This window comes from Chionomys nivalis, chromosome X (genome assembly GCF_950005125.1).
Source record: "Chionomys nivalis chromosome X, mChiNiv1.1, whole genome shotgun sequence".
Classification (NCBI taxonomy): Eukaryota; Metazoa; Chordata; class Mammalia; order Rodentia; family Cricetidae; genus Chionomys; species Chionomys nivalis.
Genome location: NC_080112.1, coordinates 72,238,632 through 72,254,477, shown reverse-complemented (window position 1 = coordinate 72,254,477; position 15,846 = coordinate 72,238,632). Strand labels below are relative to the sequence as shown.

At 42.1% G+C, this 15,846-nt stretch overlaps 1 pseudogene; it reads right to left on the bottom strand.

Moving 5' to 3' along the window:
* Nucleotides 1–978: 978 nt before the first annotated feature.
* On the bottom strand, nt 979–15,002 carry LOC130868470 (TLE family member 5-like; annotated as a pseudogene).
* Nucleotides 15,003–15,846: the final 844 nt, after the last annotated feature.

Sequence of the window (15,846 nt, the reverse complement as noted above, 5' to 3'; positions counted from 1 at the left end):
TGAAAAGGTAGAATGGCTAAATAAGATGGTAAGGCACATGTGGCCCTTTATTTGTCAATTTATAGAAAAACTCTTTCAAGAAACCATAGAACTGGCTGTGTGCTGAACAAACACCCACCTCAGCATTTTCAGTTTCTCAAAAGTAAATGTGGGTCAGCAACCCCTTAGAGTCAATGATGGTAAGGTTTATACTAAAAATGTAAACAAAAGACAAATTATTCTGGCCCTTCAGATTAGTTTTTTTTTTTTTAACTTTTTCATGTTTTTATTTTAAAGGCACAGCTAGACCCCACCCTCAGTACAGCAATTCCCCTTCGTGGGGAGATCAAGAGGACACACCAAAGCTAACTATATACACAGACAAGCGCGGTGCTTCGGTCTTTTAACTCTTTCCTCTTTTTCTTTCTTTAAATCCCCTTTCTTAGAAGACAAGCTATAGAATACTGGGGCAAAAAAGGGAATAATAAACAAACCAAACTCAGAACCCTCATGTTTATTTGGGGAAGGGGAGGAAGGGAGGTTTGTGGGTGCCCACCCCCACTGCAGTCCCGAGCCTTCATGTCACTTCCTCTGTCCCCCTCCTTGGTGGGCGAGGGAACTGGACTGGGTGAGTTGGGGGGGGGGGAGGTCTGGACCTAGAAAGTGTACAGTGTGGGGAAGCAGAGCCGGGGCACGGGGAGGACTTGGGGCGCACAGGGCGGAAAGGGGCAGCTTGAGTTGCGTTGTGTACATTCTGGGCCAAGACTGGTGGCGGTGACCCGGATAAATGTCGCAGGTGGGGGATTTCTTGCTGCCCTCTGTAACCTGGGGTGTCCCTCTGAGGTCCCCTAGGTCCAGAGTGCAGGGCAAGAAGGCTGGAACCGGGACTGGGGGTGGAAGCTTGGGCAGTGGCCGAGCTCTGTGTTGTGTGGCCCTCGGAACACTGCTCCGTCTCTGTGCCTGTCTCCCCTGTGTCCCCCCCTCCCTCCTCCCCAGGAGCTAATCCGACTTCTAGCCGTCATCCTCCTGGTGAGTGTCCCCATCATGTCCATTCTTGTCCTCCTTAGAGAGGTGTGCCTGAGAGCCCAGAGCCGAAAGAGACAGCAGGTCGGTGCCCGCGCTGACTGCAGGGAGTGATGGCGGCTGGAGCCCCACGGGCAGCGGTGTCAGGGGCAGGGCCAGCGCCAGCAGCTGGGACAGCTGGTGAGCCTGGAGCTGCTGTCGGATGATGGAGTTCAGCTCAGGTGCCGTGACCTGCTTGGCTCTCTCGATAGGTCCCAGGACCTGTTGCTGATGCTCATGTGAAAAATAGGGCAGAACCTGGGCGCAAATCCCATTCAGCCTCTTCACGATTTCAGCCTGTTTATGCATCTCCATGTTCAATCCATAGGACATCTCATAGTACATGATGGAATGCCGCTGCGTCTCTGATTTCTCGCTGGCCAGCTTGTCACACTCCAGCTTGAGGCTGTGGTACTGTGCTTGCAGCAACTGGAACTCATCTTTTTTTTTTTTTTTTTTTTTTGGCTTTTTCGAGACAGGGTTTCTCTGTAGCTTTGGTGCCTGTCCCGGAACTAGCTCTGTAGACCAGGCTGGCCTCGAACTCCCAGAGATCCGCCTGCCTCTGCCTCCCAAGTGGAACTCATCTTTGATGCCATCGCAGGAGTCGGAGGTGGTGAGCTGCTGGGGGAGGTGGGAGGAGCCTGAGTACCGGCTTTGCGGAACCTCACGTCAGTCGCCAGGGGCGCGGGCGGGGGGGGGGGGGGGGGGGGGGGGCGCCGGGCGGCCGCACTTTGTCCCTCAGCTCCGGGGCCCCTTCAGATTAGTTTTGCAGAAAATTGTGAGATTGATTTGGAGATCAATTTTTTGTGGAGCTGGTATGAAAAGTATTCAGATTCGTGGGACAATGTGGATGATCCTGGAGCCCTTGACTGATGACATGCCTTTAGCTGGAACATTGTCCATCTTCTTCCTTAGGAAACCACTTTTAGGGATTAACTAGACAGGACTGACTAATCTCCTAGACATCCCTGGACTGAAAGGCTTATCAAATACTATCATTTTGGATATAACTGTCAATCACTTGCCAAAAAACAAGATCCTAGCTGGGCTCCCTACACTTCCAATAAAGATACAGCCCCATGCAGTCCCCGCCTCCACTCCATCCCTAGATACAGCCCCATGCAGTCCCCACCTCCACTCCATCCCTAGATACAGCCCCATGCAGTCCCCGCCTCCACTCCATCCCTAGATACAGCCCCATGCAGTCCCCGCCTCCACTCCATCCCTAGATACAGCCCCATGCAGTCCCCGCCTCCACTCCATCCCTAGATACAGCCCCATGCAGTCCCCACCTCCACTCCCACCACTCACATCACCCTGGTCTTTTCGGATTCCAGGGAAAACTTAGGGGACTGAGTGCTGGTAACTGTCACATATTAGATCTCACTACCTAAACATCTATATCTCTTTACTTCTCAGAAAAGTTGTAGTCCCAGCTCAATTAAAAATTAAAGCTAACTTTGGAGTTGGAATGTGGCTGTTTCCTTCTCTAAACACAAGCATGTTGTTAGAAGAAAAATTCAGAGTTTCTGTTTCACATCAGAAGAGCTACCTGGTATAGGACAGAAGAAAACCAAAAAGCTTGAACTATTGTTGTCAAAACTCTGTTATCTCCCCAAAATTCTCTTTCTCCCCTTACTTATTTTTTGACTCATTAGTACCTTTCTTTGGCTAAGCAGCTTAAGTATATATTGACAAACTGATAAATAAAATAAATAGATTGTTAGGAAAATAGAGATATATAGATGATAAATAGAAAATAGATGATAGAAAAATAGATCGATAGATACATAGATGTTAGATAGAAGATAGATAGGTAATAGACAGATTATAATAGATGTGACATATACTCAATGGAATAGCAGTACTTTTTAACATATTTATCCTACTTTTAATTATTTGTGAGTGTATGTATGTCTATGTATTTGCCTGTATGGCCCTGCCTATTCCTCTCAACAATTCAATGATTTTTCTGGGGTCCTGAAGGATTTTCTACAGTACTGTCATCCCCTACAACCCACAGGGACAAGCCATTGTGGAGAGAACCAACAGTCCTCTTAAGGAGCTGTTGGCCAGGACTATCTCACCAGATGCCACACCAACTCCAGTGTTGTCTGTGTGACATGATATATGTCATTATGCCGGACGGGAGCTACGTGTCCTATGGGACTAGGCTTCCTGGAGGTCAATGGCAGACAGCCTGGTATTAGCCACCGCTGAGGCATAGATGGGTTTCTCGAGTAGCTGGCTATACGGGATATGAGCTTTCCACAATCTCTTTTATAATAATGATAGTGTTTATATCTATAAGACAAGGATCATTTTCTTCAGGAACAGCTCTGGGATAGGGAATCACAGTATGGGAATATATAAGACTAAAGCAGAACCTTTGTCATACACAGGGTGTATGATGAGCAAGGGAATAGATGGGCTAATGTTGGTGGACAAAGACTGTTATACTTTGAACTTTATAGATAGGCTTGCTAGATCCCAACCCCCATAGTGTCTGCTGTATAAGAAGGTACTAAAAAGTATATTTCAACAGGTGCAGAGAACTGATTAGGCGTATTTGGTCACTAGATGAAATAAAGGGTTAGGAAGAGGAAGGGCCATGATAGCGATAATGAGACAGAAACTTTCTATTCATAAAATGAAACCACTTGCCTGAAGTTTACATTCTCAAGGACAAGATTTCCTCTTCTAAGGATGCTTTATGTCTAATACCTGTTCCTGATAATGTACTTTTCTTATAATATTGCTGATGTGACTAAAAGAAGCTTTCATACTGTGCCAACCAATGACACATGACCTTCTGATTTGTTCTTTGTCTGAATACTATATAATGAAAACATGAATTCAGTAAAATCGCAGCAGATTCCAACCACTCTCTTGTGTGTTGTGTCTGTCTGTCATTCGCCGAACTTGTGCCTTCCTGTTACCAGGACCCTGCTTCTCCCACGGTCTGAGTGGCTCCCCTGAGCCGGTCTGTGGCAACCAGAGGCTAGGAGAGATCCTTATCTGTCCTTAACAGAGGTTCTTTTCCATATGAGCTTCCTCAGTTTTGATGACAAGGGGCTCAGCCCAGCTTACAAGCACTGAGCATCTCTGCCCTGGTGATATGCAGAGATCCTATCTTCCTCCAGTGGCAGCCTCCAGAGCCCTGCTAACCCTTGGGAGAGTAGGTATGCTTGTGTTTTTTCCCAGAATGCCACAATGCCAATATGGGTCCCAGTAAGAGATGAACATTTAGCCATGGATCAGGCTGCTTCCACCAAGGAGGGAATAAACCAGGATGGGCAATGTATATACTCCCCTTTCTTGCTCTCATTACTCATCCCCAACAAATTGGTTTATTAAGAGCAGAGGTTATGGGCCTTTGATGATTCATTTAAAAAAAGTTTGGCATAATATAAAAAAGGATATTGATCCTCCTGGATGTTCACGTATGTATTAATTGGTGGTTTTTTTTTTTTTAACCCTTATTCTCCTTAAATGTCTCATGTAGTAAATCCAACACCAGTAGACAGTAACTAAGGTGACTCCAGGTGTTAATGGCTCTTAGGCATCCTTCTGGCAGTCCTCCACAGGAGCTTATGCATTCCTAGTTATTTGTAATTCAAAATGCTATTATTATCTAGTACCCCACACCTTGGCAGCTCTCCAGGAATGAATGCTCTTGGAGGGCTGGTGGTCAGAGATGGGCATGAGCTTATTTGGCAGGCCAACCCAAGACAGCACAGTCAAGTTGCTGAGCCTCCCTGAGGTGGGGTCAACAAGGTCTGAACAAAGAACTCTGGCTCCCACAGAACATCCTATGTAATAAATAAAAAGGGTGGATATGTAGGAAGATAAGGCCTACTGGACCAAAAGGAGGCAACCTAGAGTCTGCCTGGAGGTATCAAAGATCCTGTCTGTGCCTAGCCAATAAGGAGTTACCAAACAGTGTTTCCTGAGGGCCTAGTGACAGGTGCTCTCAGAGGTCCTGATCGTGCCTAGTCAATGAGAGATGAGCATGAGATGTCAGCTATCAACTGTCTCCCAGCCTGAGTATACAAGTTTTTTCACACTGTTAAATAAATGAGTCTGCAGCAAGTCTTCTGCTTGATTCCTGGCATCTATGTTCATTGGTGTTGCACCTTTTCACCCTCTTCCCCCAAGGAAGATGTTAGAACCCAGCAATAGTACAGGATTGTTTTGTCTATCCTGGGTTTTTCATTTTTCCATATGAAGTTGAGTATTGTTTTTTTCAAGGTCTATGAAGAATTGTGTTGGGATTTTGATGGGAGAGTGCATTGAATCTATAGATTGCTTTTGGTAAGATTGCCATTTTTATCATGTTGATCCCACCTATGCAAAAGCATAGGAGAACTTTCCATTTTCTGGTACCTTCTTCAATTTCTTTTTTCAAAGACTTAAATTTCTTGTAATACAGGTCTTTCACTTCTTTAGTTAGTGTTACCGGAAGCTATGTTATGTTATTTGTGGCTATTGTTAAGGGCGCTGCTTCTCTGATTTCATTCTCAGGTTCTTTATCATTTGTATATAGGAGGATTACTGATTTTTTGAGTTGATCTTGTATCCTGCCGTATTATTGAGGGTATTTAACAGCTGTAGGAGTTCTCTGGTAGAGTTTTGGGGGTCATTTATGTATGCTATCATATCATCTCCAGATACTGAAAGTTTGACTTCTTCCTTTCCAATTTGTCTCCCCTTGATCTTCTTTTGTTGTCTTATTGCTCTAGCTAGAACTTCAGAAGTATATTGAATAGATATGGAGAGAGTGGACAGCCTTGTCTTGTTCCTGATTTTAGTGGAATTGCTTTGAGTTTCTCTCCATTTAATTTGATGTTGGCTGTGAACTTGCTGTATATTGTTTTTATTATGTATAAATACATTCTTTGTATCCCCAATCTCTCCAAGACCTTTATCATGAAGGAGTGTTGTATTTCAGGGAATGCTTTTTCAGCATCTAATGAGATGATTGTATGGTTTTTTCTTTCAGTTTATTTATATGGTGAGTTACAGTGATAGATTTTTATATGTTGAACCGTCCCTGCATCTCTGGAATGAAGCTGACTTGATCATGGAGGATGATTTTTTGATATGTTCTCAGATTCAGTTTGCCAGTATTTTATTGAGTATTTTTGCATCAATGCTCATGAGGAAGATTGGTTTGTAATTGTCTTTCTTGGTTGAGTCTTTGTGTACTTTCAGTATCAGCATAACCTCAGATTCATAAAAAGAGTTTGGCAATGTTCCTTCTGTTTCTATTATGTGGAACAATTTGTGGAATATAGGTATTCTTCTTTGAAGTTTTGGTAGAATTCTCTACCGAAACCTGATGTGGGAAGTGATGTATGCTGTGAATATATTTTGTTGCCATTGGTTAATAAAGAAGCTGCTTTTGGTCAATGACTTGTGGAGGAAAACCAGGCAGGAAATAGAAACAGAGATGGAGAGAGAGAGAGAGAGAGAGAGAGAGAGAGAGAGAGAGAGAGAGAGAGAGAGAGAGAGAGAGAGAGAGTAGGCAGAGTCAAGGAGAAACCATGTAACCATTGAAGGAGAAAGATGTTTGTGGGAGCCTATTGGTACCTTGCTGGTGTGCCCCGACCTTGTGGTGATGCACAGATTAATAGAGATGGGTTAAGATTTAAGAGCTAGTTAGCAATACACTGATGTGATTGGCCAAGTGGTGTTGCAATTAATGTAGTTTCTGTGTGATCATTTAGGGTCTAGGTGCCTGGGAAATGAGCAATCAGCCTCTGACTACAGAATAGGGCCCAAACGACTAGGGCTAGCTGCGTGGCAAACCATACACTTTGGGTTTGGGTACTTGTATACCTTCTCGGGGTTAGGAGGAAAACAGCATGGCTTAGTACTCCCTGCCTGGTCAGGTTGTGAGATCAGGTTTGCTAGGAGTGCACAGTCAGGAGAGCATGGCACCCCACCCCGCCATACACAGAGATATTTCCAGGCCATACAAAGTGCTGCATGGCTGATTTAGCTTTTACTCAGATAACGTGTTTATATGCTACACAGTGCCACCCAGAGTTGAGGTGGTGAGGACAGCTCCTACCTGGCAGTCCCAGAGCTGGTGATGAACTACCTCCGACATATTAAAAGCCTGAGACAGGCAGAACCAGCATCTAGTGTCACTGTGACCAAGCTGATTATCATTTTAAAAATGTTCCTGGTCAGAAAATTATTACAGATAAACAATAAAGGCCGATTCAGATGAAAAAAAAAACCCTGAATGGGTCACAGTGTTGGATAAATGTACATAGGCTTGGGAGAGAGAAGAGAAATAATATAGACAGATGTAAAACAAGTAAATGGTTTAAAAAATAAAACAAAGTCTTTAAAGAGACAGAGTACAGATAGCCATAGATTAAAGGAGTAAAGAAAAATAAGTCATGTAAAAATAGCATATACACAGAGAGTCTGGATTATGTATATTATTGTGGGATTTTTTTTGAATTTTTGAGTGAATGAGCTAAGTACAGAGAGATATTTTATTTTATAGGGTGATAAGGTAAACCAACATATATATTTTAAAGATATCTTGACTTCAAAATTGGGGTGAAAGGATATATTGCTTTGGAAAAGAAGCTCTGCGTTTGTTTCCACAGAGGATGAGAAACAGTAGATTCCTTCCAGACTAATGTGGCTCCTGCTTCTGGCTGTTAGACTCTGTTCCTGTTTGTGCAGAGGACTGTTGTCTAGGACAGTGACATGTAAGCTTTCCCCATAAACAAATAACCCTTTTATTATTCATAATTCTGAACTGGTATGAGATTGTTTTGTGATTTATCATCTGGCACCTGAATGTTTGGTTTTAGAACCCCTCAGCTCTGTTGCACGCCACCGGCTTGGAGTGTGCCCAACTTGGCACGAGCCCTCCCTCAGCTGGCTGCAGCCTGTGCATGGAGCCAGCAGTTCATTTGGTTATAGAATTCTTGTGAATCTGCAGCTTTTCTTGCTGCAGATTGGCCACGGTTCTTTATATTATCTCATTACTCAACTAAGAGCAGCTTCTAGTCCCTGCATGCTAGCCCCAGTGTCTGTGTCCCACCACTGCACACTGTGCAGAAATTCAGAGGGGATACGAGCTTTCCTGGGTGCCTGCTGTTATCTTGTTATCCCTGTGCTCCTGCAGCTGCTGACTGATCTAGGCCCACCGTGGTACACACAGTCTGTGATTTCTATATATATATATATATATTTGATCTAAGTATATTTTTCAGCATTTCACACTAAATTCAGATTCAGACCAGTCACATGACTTCAGGTATACTGATGGACCCAGTTGGGTTCATTTTGTAGGTAGCCCACGACACCTACTGGCAGGTAATGGTTATTTCATATAATCCAGCTAATTAAACCACAGTTAAGATTTAATATCCAAAATATATCATAAGTTGAAAATTTAAAAGGAAAATATGTCAGACAACCTAACTTTCCAAGGTTTTAATAGTCTCTTTACTTATACCATGTGTGAGGTTTTGCAAGACTTATGTGATGTCCCTTCTACATCACTAATTTTGATTCTGGGGATTAGTCTTGTCCTCAATATTTTTTTCATTAAAAATATGGTTTGACAATAGGGCTAAGAATGAAGCATGTTTAGAAATGGTACAGTCTTTACAGACTGATACCAGGCTTCTCAAGAAACAGGTTGGAAATCTGAAGAAGGATATGACCACTTTAACTAACAACTCAGTTAACTGAGGTATTTTTAGAAATGGTATAGACTGGTACCAAACTTCTTGAAAAAGAGGTAGGAAATCTGAAGGAGGATGCAACTGTTTAGGGATTGTTGATTATTACTTGTACTAGAGGGTTGGGGTGAAAACTATATTTGTTCAAAAAAAGGGATAATAATAGTGAATAATAGAGTGAATACTTGTGAGTTATTATTATTCATGGATAATTTACATTGGTATAGTTTTTGTATATTGATACAAGTTCAAATTATTTTTGTTTACATTATTTGTATACCTATGCAATGTTACTCTGTCAGATTGTATATATGCATGATTTTATCTCTGTTTAGGACATTTTGTATATTGATGTAACTTTTCATGTTGCATTATATATTACTCCTACCTCTGATTAAGATACTTATACATTGTTTACATTTTGAGGTCACTGTCCTTATTTGTTGCACATTTGTTTACAGATTATTTAATATTCTGACATGAAGTTATAGTCTTTAAGTTATACAGGTATTAATTATTATAGGTCAATAGTTGTTCATGTTTGTTGTACATACAGTCAGATCAATTAGGTTCTTCAGATACACAGAGATTGTTTTCTGTCTAGATAGGTAATTTTCAACCACTTCAAGGATATGTGGAACATGGCATTTAAATAACTTAGGGTTCTGTTGACATGAGACATGATTGCTTTTGACCATACCAATCTATTCCTGAGAGAATGTTGAGCACCAAAGACACTCCACTTGGAGTTTGTTTTCTTCTTGACAAAATTGGCCTTTGGGCAAAGAACTGACAATGCCTCAACCACTGACAAGTTACATAGTGTCCGGAAATGGATAACAGGACTGTCAAATCTTGGCAAGATAGGATAAGATGGTTTCAAAAAATTTCTTGCCTCTAAAAATGGTCTGTCAGTTGCACTAGGCTTTAGTCAAAGTTGGTTACTTCGACGTTGCAAGATGAGACTTTGGGTGATTGCTCAGGTAGCTAATTGTCTCTGTCATATATTGATGGCTTTGGAAGCTACTTGGTTGTACTTCCTACCTGTTCAAGTAATATTATCTCCCTTCTCAGGCCTTCAATGGGGTTGAAAATTAGGTAGTTGTAGTTACTGTCCTCTTATGATCTAGCCAAGCCATTTCTAATACAAGACTTAGACTCCCTAGGACAGAATGTTTATTAAAACATTTAGCATATGTTCCTTGCTTAATATTGTTTGTGCTGGTTGTAATTCTAAATATACTTGATATCTGTTCCTAGTGTATATAGTTTTGTAATGGGTTTGGAACTCTCTTATTTAAACAAAAGGGGGAGGTGCTGTATGAGCACATTCTGCTCCTTCAGTCAATAGCCTTTAAGATACCAGCCCACTTGGGTGTGGTCTCTTATACTGTAAAAGCAGCAGTAAACGTGTGCCCTCTCTCTTGCTTACGGCTCCCGCTTCCAGCTGTTAGATTCTGTTCCTGTTTGTTCAGAGGACTGTTGTCTAAGACAGTAGTTTGTAAGTTTTCCCCTTAAATAAATAACCCTTTATTATTCATAATTCTCAACTGGTGTGGGGTTGTTTTGTGACTTATGTCATCAGTCATCTACAATAGTCAAGTTTGTAGTCATGTCAGTTAGGTTTTTTAGATGTATAAGATATATATTTCAGATGGATAGGCATTCTTCAAACCTTTCAAGGACATACAGAATATGGCATTTAGAATGTTTAAGAACTTAGGAATTTTCATGACAATGAGACACATCTGCTCCTGGCAGCACAAATTTCTTCAAGAGGATGATGGTCATTGGAGAGAATCCTTATGGAGTTTGTTAGCCATTTGAGCAAGAAAATTCTCTTGCCTAGACTGCTTGATGTTATGCTGTATGAACTGGACATGCATAACCCACAGAAAAATAATGATTGAACTTGCCTAAAAGTTGTAACATGAGGGCTTGCTTGGTGGGTTTTCTGTCCTGCCCAATTCCTACAGTCTTTAGGTCCCAAAGAAAATCACACAGAAATCTACATATGTTGTAAACTGATTGGCCCATTAGCTCAGGCTTTGTATTAGCTCTTATAACTTATGTTAGCCCATTATTCTTATCTATGTTAGCCACATGGCTCAGTACCTTTTTCAGTGGGATAGGTCACATCTTACTTCTTCCGTGGTCTGGGCAGGACTGGGGAGAGAGCTTCCTTCTTCCCAGAATACTCCTGTTCTCATTGCCCCACCTCTACTTCCTGTCTGGTTTTCCCGCCTATACTTCCTGCCTGGCTACCGGCCAATCACTGTGTATTTAAAACATAATTGACAGAATACAGAATTGTCCCCCACTATTCCCCTCCTTTTTTATATAAAAAAGATCATCTGTAATCCATTTTCTTTGGAATGTGGGCATAGTTTTCCAGGCTACTTCTGGCTGGTTGGGGGTGCTGATAATCTTATAGGGACCTAAAGAAAATTTAGAATTATGATTCCAAGTCCTGATCTTGATCACCTCAGGCAGCAGTCTTGAATCTGTTCTGGATGTAGAACTCAGACATCTGGGCCATCAGTTCCTACCAGAGATTTCTCAGGTGGTCTTCCTTGATCAGTTCTGATTTTTCTTAACCCAGAATGAATCTACAGCCTCTCATTTCCTGTGGAAACAAAAGCAAATTCTCTTCTCCAAAGTAACATACCTTTTGACTTCAATTTTGAAGTCAAGGTATTTTCAAAATACTTGTTGTGGATTAACTCAGCGCATTTATAAGAAAATATCTTTTAACAGTTGTTGCTCCTTTCCCAGCATTCAAACAATTCAAAGAGAGCATAATAACATACAGTATCAAGATTCTCTGTGTATTTTTCATCTTTACTTGGCTTTATTTTAAACTCTATTTCTTTTATTTTACTTTTATTTTTGAGACAGGTTCTCTGTTGGCTGTCCTGGAACTCTCTCTGTAGACCAGGCTGTCTTTGAACTCACAGAGATCCACCTGCCTCTCCCTCCCAAGTGCTGGGATTAAAGGTGTGTGCTACCACACCTTGAACTCACAGAGATCTGTCTGCCTCTGCCTCCACAGCATTGGGATTAAAGGTATGTACACCATCACACCCAACTACTCTCTTTCTTTTTAGTTTAAGGATTTTAACCTTTTTTTCTCCCAATCCTACATATATTTTTAACATACAGTAAACCATTTAGAGGTCTTTTTCTTTGAATCTCTCTTTACTATATATCTCTCTTTTTCTGATTCCATGAGTCTTTGATTTACCAAGCAATATGGGTAGGATTAAAGCTGTGGCTTTGATGACTGGATCCAGCTCATTTCTGTGATTCCAGCCTCATAGCAGAGGTACTGGCTGTAGCCATGTTTATTGCCACAACCCTATAGCATTTCAAGGTCCCTGCCAGCAAGCAGGCTGCAGCAGTATGCTCACAAACCACACTCAAATGCTCTGTAGTCAGATTGCCTGCCTCAAAGAGTCAGAGTTTGCCCTGGTTGGACGGCCCAGAAAGCTGGCATTTTAAAACAGTGTGGCTTTTTTCCTGCTATGGCTGAAAACCAAAAAGCATGTGGTCAGCTTTTCATCAACACTATATAAGTGTTTCGTGGAAGGACCTCTTAAAGGAGCTGCGAGGTTTTGCAGCTAATGCTGAGTCAGGAAGCCTCTCTTAGATGAGAGCGCTTACTTGCCTCTAGCAAGCAGAGCAGACCCGAGATATTGCTGCTACCAAGAAGCCATGCTTTACTCTATTCTTTTCTGCCCAGAATTACTTCCCACGCTCTGTCAGGCTTTATGTAGATGCAGTTGTCCACGTGGGCGCCACTCTGTTGTAGAAGGAGCAGGCCATGTCCTGCTGCCCAGCTAGCTTAGCCCTGAAATAACCACACAGAAACTGTATTTAGTTAATTACTGCCTGGCCCATTATCTCCGGTCCCTTGCTGGATAACTCTCACATATTAGTTTAACCCATCTCCATTAATGTATATCGCCACTTGACTGTGGTTTACTGGTATGGGTCGAACCAGTGCCTGTCTTGGGCAGGAGAATCATGGCGTCTGCCTGTCTCTGCTTCCTCCCTCCTAGAATTCTATTCTATCTTCCCCGCCTACCTGAGTTTCACCCTATCAACTAGGCCAAGGTAGTTTCTTTAATAACCAATGAAAGCAACACAAATACAGAAGGGCCTCCTACACCAAAAGTAAGACTGTCTTTCAGGGTTTCTTCTTCATGAAAGAGTCTGCCAAACATCCTGCAGGACACAGAAGAAAGTGACTGACAAACTGCCAATATAGGTGGAACTGTCTTTGAAATTTCCTGCTTTATGAAAAAGTCTTCCAGATACTATGGACCTGTATGCTGAATATGGGTGCCCCAATATTACAAAAGAATTTTGGGTGACAGTCCAGTAGCCCCAAAGTTACAAAAGAACTTTGAGTGACAGTTCAGGAAGCAAGATGTCTCTGTAAATTCTAGAATTTTGGAAGTTGTTTACTGTTTACGTAGATAATATTATATCCTTCTGGAGTCTTTGATGGAGTTGAAGAATAGACAATTATAATATTCCTTAGTTATGATAAAAGATAAAGTAGATATAAAAATTGTGACTGTAATTCTTGCTTGATACCTATTTTGTTATATGTAACTTTACTATGTTAAAGTTAAAGCCTTCCTTTTTATTTAGACAAAAAAGGGGAGATGATATAGGAGGTGATATATGCTGTGAATATGTTTTATTGCCATTGGTTAATAAAGAAGCTGCTTTGGCCAATGGTTTAACTGAGTAAGACCAGGCAGAAAATCTAAACAGAGTTGTAGCAAGAGAGTAGGTGGAGTCAAGGTGATGCCATCTAGATGCTGGAGGGGAAAGATGCTCGCATCCCAGTACCAGTAAATCATGAGCCTCATGGTAAAATATAAAATAATAGAAATGGGTTGATTTAAGATGTAAGAACTAGCTAGAAATATACCTAAGTGATTTGTCAAGCACTTTTTTAATTAATATAGTTTCTGTGTCATTATTCTGGGTCTGGAAGGATGAGAAATGAACAAGCAGGCTCTGACTACAGAAACCGTCCAGCCCTGGGCTTTTTTGGTTGGAAGGCTTTTGATGACTGCTTCTATGTATTTTATTTAGGCTTGATTTGCTGGATATAAACTTTTTTAGGTTGTTTATGTTGTAGAAAGTTTTTCTTTCTCCTTCAACCACACAGATAACTTCACTAGGCATATTAATCTAGGTTGGCTGTCACAGTATTTTTTATGACTATTACCTTTTATGACATTTAACAATTGCTCTGAGATCCTCTGACTGTCAAATTTCCTATTGAGAAAACAGCTGCTATTCTGATGGGTTTCCCTTTATATGTGACTTGTGTTTTTTCTCTTGCAGATTTTAGTATATTTTATTTGTTATATATACTTAGTGATTTAGCTATTATACGTTGTGGGGATTTTCTTTTCTGATGTTGTCTATTTTGTGTTTTGTGTGCTTCTTGTATTTGTATGGATGTGCCTTTCACTAATTTGCTGAATGTTTTTTCCATGATCATGTTGAAGCTATGATCTATGCCACTAACTTGGGATTCATCTATGCCTATGTCAAGTTGGGAGCCTAGGCCCCTGCCCTTCGCATCTATCCCAGCCCCCAAGCCTGGTCTGGACTCCAAATCCCAGGGAGGGGTTAGGACCACTCCCCAGGGTATTTAAGTGATCTCCCAAAAGAAGAACACGTGGTCTCCCTTTCTTCCTCCTGGGGGTCACATTCCCACAGCTTCCCAGTTCCCCCTTAGGGCCACCTGAGAGCACAGATGTCCCATTAAACCTGGATATTTCTTAATTTCGCTTGTTTTGATTTGGTTTGATTGGGAATTTTGCATAGTCAGGGAGCTCATATTAGGAAATATTCCTAACATTTTGGAGGTTCCACCGAGATAGGGCAGGCCCTTTCCATATGGCAGGCCACGTGTTGCAAGGCCCCTAGTCTACACTTTGAGCACTCTACACCATGCTAAAAACTGGCTTCTGGGCTACAGCAGCTGCGTCTTGGTGAGTTCCTTTTCTTAGCTATGCTGTAGGGTTTTGGGGGTACCCATTCATACTTATTTTTGTTGTTTTGTGATTCCTGCTGAAGTTGTGAGGTCACATCGGGAATTCTAGCCCCATGTGCGGTCAAACCTGTGGTATTGGGCTTGGCTGAGGTGGAGATTGTTTGTCCTGGGACACTGGGCATCCAATCTCCACAGCCCCTTTTGGACCTAAAAGCCATTTTGGAGGATGCTCTGAAATGGACTTAGGCCACGTGATTGGGCATAGACTCTAAAATGGGCACTTACAGTTTAAAGCCAGTTCCTATGTTGTCCCTGTAAGCCTCTTACAAAAATCTTTTAAAATTGAGCCTGTCTGATACAAATGAACAGAGCTTACATATAAATGTCCATGGTTTTTGGGCTCTGTGCTCTTGCCCCACCCCTTAGTAGCACAGCACTAGAGGCACTGGCCCTTCCCCCACTCCCTCAAGCCCACACTTCCCAATCCCCCTCCTGCCTCCTGTGGAGCAACATTCTTTCTCCCCCCTTTCCCAATTCAGAGGTTCAAGGTCAACTTCCACCTTCCCCTCCCCCTCCTACCTCACTGTTCCACTCCTGGACCCCCTCTGCACACTAGGTTAGCCCCTCCCATGCTCCCTTTTCTCTTCTAAAACTCTCTCAGGTAGGAAAGCGGCTAGGTTCCTTTTCTACTAATCATTCTGCTTCCTCAGTCAGTACCTGATATTAGGAAAGAGTTGAAAAAAAAGTTGAGGATGGTTCACAAACTTCTATATGAGAATTGGTGAAAATGACCTTTAAAGTTTTTAATGTCCGAGAGGAGTCAGCTGAGTCTTCCTAATAGACAAAGCTACAACAATCTACAGGCCTTAGCAGCTGCCCTAAGGTCACAGGAATGGGGACAAGGGAAGCCAACCACAGGGCTTTATCAAGTGTGACCTAAATGGTCACGTGGCACGATATTCCACTACACCTGCTCTATCTACCAGCAACCTAGACACTGGAAATCACAATGCCCCCATGCAGGCTTGTCCTCTATGCCAAGCCATAGAGATCTGGCCTCAT